This window comes from Notechis scutatus, chromosome 1 (genome assembly GCF_049901735.1).
Source record: "Notechis scutatus isolate UNSWTSFEM ecotype Mainland chromosome 1, rNotScu1.2, whole genome shotgun sequence".
Classification (NCBI taxonomy): domain Eukaryota; kingdom Metazoa; phylum Chordata; class Lepidosauria; order Squamata; family Elapidae; genus Notechis; species Notechis scutatus.
Window position 1 is genome coordinate 227,481,594 of NC_142009.1, and position 6,762 is coordinate 227,488,355.

Consider the following 6,762-nt stretch of genomic DNA (forward strand, 5'->3'; position numbering starts at 1 on the left):
GTTTGCATTTAAGGCCGGCAGTAGTTGGAATTGAGGTAGTTGAGGGCGTGCGTGCTAGTCTTGGGTGATGGTGGATGGGTTGAGGTAGGGTTGTGGTTGAGGGTAAAAGCTGAATATTGGGTTGCGTGGCTTACTTTTGATACAGTCAGCATGGTAGTCAATGTACAGGTCCTTCTCTCCATTGTCTAGACGGTTTTTGAGTTCGATGCGGAGTACACGGGAGCGGGCACGTTGCTGTATGGTTAGGTCAGGGCGGCAACGAGGTTCTTATGGTTGGTGTTGGTTTTGGCAGTGAGTTTATAGTATAAATGAATTTACGTTTGCTTGATTCATTTTTGCAAATGACCCTGCACAAGCGTGGGGCCACAGAGCCGTCTCTATTTTTGAGCTCTCGGTCGATGCGGGAAATGTCAAGTATTTCATCAGTGGAGATGGTTGATGCTTGATAATCTCTGATGATGTTTCGGACAGTTGTGATGTCATCATTGACATTGATGTCTTCTAGACCAAATAAGATGGCGTTTGGACGTTTCCGTTCACGCTCAACGGCTTCTCTGATGAGGATTGGGATATCAATATTTGTCTGGGTTGTGTTTATTTGTGGATTGGGTTTTGGATTGGATTGTGGTTGTTTGGTAGAGATGTGGTTTGTAGCTATTGGATGTTCAGGTTTTTGCGTTGTGTCTTTTTTTCAAGGTTGGATATTCTTTCTTTTACGGCGTCCAGGGATGCTACTATGCTGTTGAGGGATGTTTTAATGGTTTCGATGGTAGGGGATGTTTCAATGGTTTCGATGGTATCAACTCTTTCAGACAGATCCAGTTTGGGTCTGCATGATTTGCAGAAATATGGAAACTCATTGGATGATTTTAGGTATTGAATCATCTGCTCAGGTAATCCCAAGCAGTCATGATGAGTGTATTTTTACACAGAGAACATTTGATGGAGTTTTCATTATCCTTTAGATTTTTGTAGCATTTAAGGCATGTGCAGGAGTCTTGTGGTTCATTGGTGGGATCATCTTCTCTTTAGGTTGTGGTTTGACGTAGGATTTTCTTTTGGCATGGTAAGATTGTTAAAATAGTAATGCTTGATTGAATTAATTAAAGGAACAATTTTGGGTAATCTATATAGCCAATATTACATCAAACAATCAATTGCAGTAATCTCTCAAGTCAGATAATATTCCTGAGCAACAATCAGCCTGATCAATTAATTACTCTAATCACTAATCAATTAATTACACTAATCATTAATCACACTGTTCATTTAAATTCACTAAATCAATGATTTTTGCTATTCAATTAAATTACATGAATTTTGATCTTTTAAACTAGTCAGTAATCACACTATTTGCACTAAACACTCTAATCACACTAATCAATTAAAAACAATAAATCAGTTAAACCATTAATAAATATTTTATAGAAATTGATTATCTAATCGTTGATATAGGTGATGAGGTAGAAAAATATATGTAGGCAAGTTTCCATCCAGCCATAACTTCCTCAGATTTCCCTTTCCTCTAGAGCAATATTTTTTCAAAATGTGTCAACTTTAAGATGTGTGGATTTTAATGCCCAGAATTCTCCAGCCACGTCTTAAAAGCTGCCACATTTGAAAAAAAAAACTGCTTTAGACCCATTTCCCCCCCCCATATGTTTGTGCTGTGAGTCTGCCCTTGTTCATACTGCATATCCAAACAATCTTAAATGACTGGTCACTGACTTTGGTATTCAATCCACACTCACTCATTACTCCTTCTTTTTCTTGCTTTATTGTGCACACTTCTCATTCCTCTGTGTTTCATGCTTCTTCTGACACCCAGCTCTCACTCCTATACACAAAAACAGCAGGAGAATGTACACTTACACAGCCATTTTCACCTTCCATCCAACACTCATTCCTTGCAAGAAAGCTTCTATTGGAGCATTTCTAACAAGGTCACAGATTCATCTATTTCAGGGGTGTCAAACTCATGATGAAACATTGTCACATGATGTATAGCAACTTTTTTCCCCGGCCTGCACAACCTCCCTCATCCAGCAGCACTCATTTCCAGCCCCACTGCACTCACACTGCACTGGCCACCTGCATATAACCCAGCGGTAACCATTTATTTATCTTCCAGCCTGTTTGCAAGCTGCCTAGGGCTTGCAACTTCCTGCTAGCTTCCCCATTGACTTTGCTTGTCAGAAGTTGGCTGGAAGTCGAGGAGGTCCTTGTTTAATGGCCTGCAATCCTCACATAATGACAGCAATGGGAAGTGCTGACACTGCCATCAGTAAGCAATATGGTCACACTTTACAAATGCTTTGCTTAGTAATGGAAATTCCACTTCTAATTCCTATGAGGAGAATTTGTAATCCTAATAGGGTCACATAATGACCATTACAGATATTACAATAAGAGATAGAATTCTTAAAATTGATGTTTAGATCAGAAGTATAGTTGATTGTCAAATTTACCTGAGCCACAAAAGAGGTATGAGTAATCTGAAGCTCTGTTTCTGAATCATTTTCATCCCGCTGCCTAGAGGTGGTATTCAGCAGGTTCTGACTAGTTCTGGAAAACTGGTAGCAGAAATTTTGAGTAGTTCGGAAAACCAGCAAAACCCACCTCTGACTGAAGATTTTACAGTATCCTTCCCCTGCCACACCCAACAAGCTCCGCCCACAGAACCGGTAGTAAAAAAAATTGAATCCCACCACTGCCGCTGCCTCCCTGGCCTCACAGCTGTAGCTTTGCCCTTTAATTCCTCTCTTCCCTTTTGGTAACTACATTTAGAGTAATACAACAACAAAATTTCTGATGACTGAATTAATAAAAATCAGGGATGGTGAAAAGCAATAGAACTTGGGAATGGGGATGTCACTAGAAAAAGCATAAGATAAATGTTGACTCCCATGGATTTTATTCTTTAAATAAATGCAAATGTTTGAGCAAATCAATGCAAATCCTGAACCAAATTGTTATTTCAACAAGAGGGGATGTTTTTAGCTTGCAATATTATGCTACAGATAGTCCTTTTTAGTAACAGCTTTTGACAGTGACTGTCATTACAATGAGTTAATATGGCTCTTATTTTCACTTGCTTATTTGCCCCACACCAAGATGTCCTCAGAGATCAAGAGAAAGAACCCCAGTTGAGCTGAAGGAAGAAGCAAGAAGCAAAGGAAAGCTGAAGTTATTACAAATTCTGTTTATATATAGTATCATAGAGCAAACAAAGAGTACAATCACCATGTGCTTTACTGCTTAACTATTTTTAATTGTAACAGGAAACAGAAAACTCGCCTTAGGACTAAACAAAATAGAGCAGGGCTGTCAAACTCCCAGCCCATCAGCTGGATGCATCACGCACTGGCCATGCCCAAGTCCAGCTAAGCGAAGGGGGAAAAAGTCCCGATATGTCACATGACGCCACCGTGACAACGTGAATTTGACACCCCTGACATAGGGTATATACCATAGATCTAAACTTGTAAACACTGCCATCTATTGGCTGAATATTACAGTAGTTGTTGCATAAAAATACATTCCAACAATGAATTCCAACAGAAGTAAAATTGTAAACACAGTCATGGTCACATGATTTACACTTAGCAATTGCTTCATTGCATAAATGAGTTACCAGAACCAGTTGTGGTGGCTAAACATGGAGTTTAGAAATAGGGAAGAAACAGAATTGAACCTGAATCCTGTTGGTTACATTGTGATATTCATTTAGTTACATAGTAGTAGTAGTAGAAGAAATTTTCTTTTCCTCTCAATTTAAATAATATCAAGAAATGAATAGGTAGGTTAAAATAAGCCTGAAAAACTTTTTCATGAGCCCTTTTTACTATTTTTTGTTTGTTTATTTAAGAGTGCTTTTGTAACAAATGTTATTTTCCGGAATAGTCATGCTTTATTCAGGAACTTTTACAGGACACATATGGCGCTATGACTCAGACTTTATCTTCTCAATTCTGCTTTCCTTTTCTCAGGCTAAACAAAATCCTACTTTTAAAAAATGGTGCATGGGTGTCTGTGTGGTGGTAATATAATATGGTCTTCTTCACTAGATAGATTATGCTCCTAGTTTTTTTTGAAATGGCATGGCTTTGGTATGTGCAGTACTGTAACATTTTGAAGGGAAAAACTATCACAGGATCTTTTTCCAGTGTCATAAAATACTTTTTAAAGTTTGTAAGTGCATATTTATGCATATTTGTACACATTTAGCAATTGATTAAAATATGAGGAAATGTTTTCATATGACATGCTTATGAATTTCCCCTTTCTAATGACATATACATTGCCCAAAAAAATAAAGGGAGCACAAAAATAAGACATCCTAGATCTGAATAAATGAAATATTCTTATTAAATACTTTGTTCATTACATAGTTGAATGTGCTGACAACAAACTCACACAAAAATTATCAATAGAAATCAAATTTAGCAACCCATGGAGGTCTGGATTTGGAGTTACACTCAAAATTAAAGTGGAAAAAAACACTACAGGCTGATCCAACTTTGATGTAATGTCCTTAAAACAAGTCAAAATGAGGCTCAGTAGTGTGTGTGGCCTCCACGTGCCTGTATGACCTCCCTACAATGCCTGGGCATGCTCCTGATGAGGTGGCAGATGGTCTCCTGAGGGATCTCCTCCCACGCCTGGACTAAAGCATCCCCCAACTCCTGGACAGTCTGTGGTGCAATGTGGCGTTGGTGGATGGAGCAAGACATGATGTCCCAGATGTGCTCAATTGGATTCAGCTCTGGGGAACAGGAGGGCCAGTCCATAGCATCAATGTCTGTCTTGCAGGAACTGCTGACATACTCCAGCCACATGAGGTCTAGCATTGTCTTGGATTAGGAGGAGCCCAGGGCCAACCACACCAGCATATGGTCTCACAAGGGGTCTGAGGATCTCATCTCGGTACCTAATGGCAGTCAGGCTACCTCTGGTGAGCACATGGAGGGCTGTGCGGTCCCCTAAAGAAGTGCCACCCCACACCATTACTGACCCACTGCCAAACCGATCATGCTGGAGGATGTTGCAGGCAGCAGAACGTTCTCCACGGCGTCTCCAGACCCTGTCACGTCTGTCCCATGTGCTCAGTGTGAACCTGCTTTCATCTGTTAAGAGCACAGGGCGCCAGTGGCGAATTTGCCAATCTTGGTGTTCTCTGGCAAATGCCAAACGTCCTGCATGGTATTGGGCTGTAAGCACAACCCCCACCTGTGGATGTCGGGCACTCATACCAACTAATGGAGTCTGTTTCTGACCGTTTAAGCAGCCACATGCACATTTGTGGCCTGCTGGAGGTCATTTTGCAGGACTCTGGCAGTGCTCCTCCTGTCCCTCCTTGTACAAAGGCAGAGGTAGCGGTCCTGATGCTGGGTTGTTGCCCTTCTACGGCCTCCTCCATGTCTCCTGATGTACTGGCCTGTCTCCTGGTAGCGTCTCCATGCTCTGGACACTACGCTGACAGACACAGCAAACCTTCTTGCCACAGCTCGCATTGATGTGCCATCCTGGATGAGCTGCACTACCTGAGCCACTTGTGTGGGTTGTAGACTCCGTCTCATGCTACCATGAGTGAAAGCACCGCCAGCATTCAAAAGTGACCAAACCATCAGCCAGAAAGCATAGGAACTGAGAAGTGGTCTGTGGTCACCACCTGCAGAACCACTCCTTTATTGGGGATGTCTTGCTAACTGCCTATGCTTTCCACCTGTTTGTTGTCTATTCTATTTGCACAACAGCATGTGAAATTGATTGTCAATCAGTGTTGCTACCTAAGTGGATAGTTTGATTTCACAGAAGTGTGATTGACTTGGAGTTACATTGTGTTGTTTAAGTGTTCCCTTTATTTTATTTTTGAGCAGTGTATATTACTTTACCTCATCAAACAGAAAATGACCCAAACTATAGTTACAGCTGATGGGATAATGCTTGAAATTGCTAACTCTGAAAAGACCAAATTCTTCTTGAATTTAAAAGAACTTACTCTTTAGTTAGTGTGTCTTGCAATCACAGATTTTGTAATACGGTCTTATTTTTTTAGAGATAATCTGGATAGGAGTTTCGCCCCACCAAGCCTTAATGCTCGTTTGTGACACAAGTAAACAAAAACTTCCATTCCAGAACTTCTGATTGAAAGATGTGGCCCTTCTGAATGTCACCAGACAAGCCCCACCCTTTCTATTGCATTTTAAAGAAAAATTTTCTTCTTCTTAATCCACTACAGAGAAAGGAGATGGGATTGCCTTTAGTCAAGATCAGGTTCCAACCTCTGGTATCATAGAACCCAGTTTGAAAAATCCTAGCCTAGTATCTCTTACAGAAAGAATTCTGTATTTCTTCAGGCTTCAGTTTACCAAATGATCGTTGCTTGGGCGCTTCCAAATTATGAACCAAGAATAACTATTTATTCAGAATGTTTCCTAGGCTTCATCACCAGAGGGATAGTATCAAGATCACAAGAAGTGATAGTGCTGCTTTATACTGCCCTGATGAGACCACACCTGGAATACCGTATCCAGTTCTGGTAATTGTGATACAAAGATGCTGAAAGTTTAGAGAGTACAGACAGGAGCAACAAAGATAATAAGGGGCTGAAGGCTAAACTGTATGATGAATGGTTGACAGAATAGTCTAATGAAGCAAAGGACTAGTGGTAACATGATAGTGGGTCTTCTGGTACTTGAAGGGCTCTCACGGAGAAGAGAGGGTTGACCTATTCTTCAAAATATCTGAGGGAAGGACAAG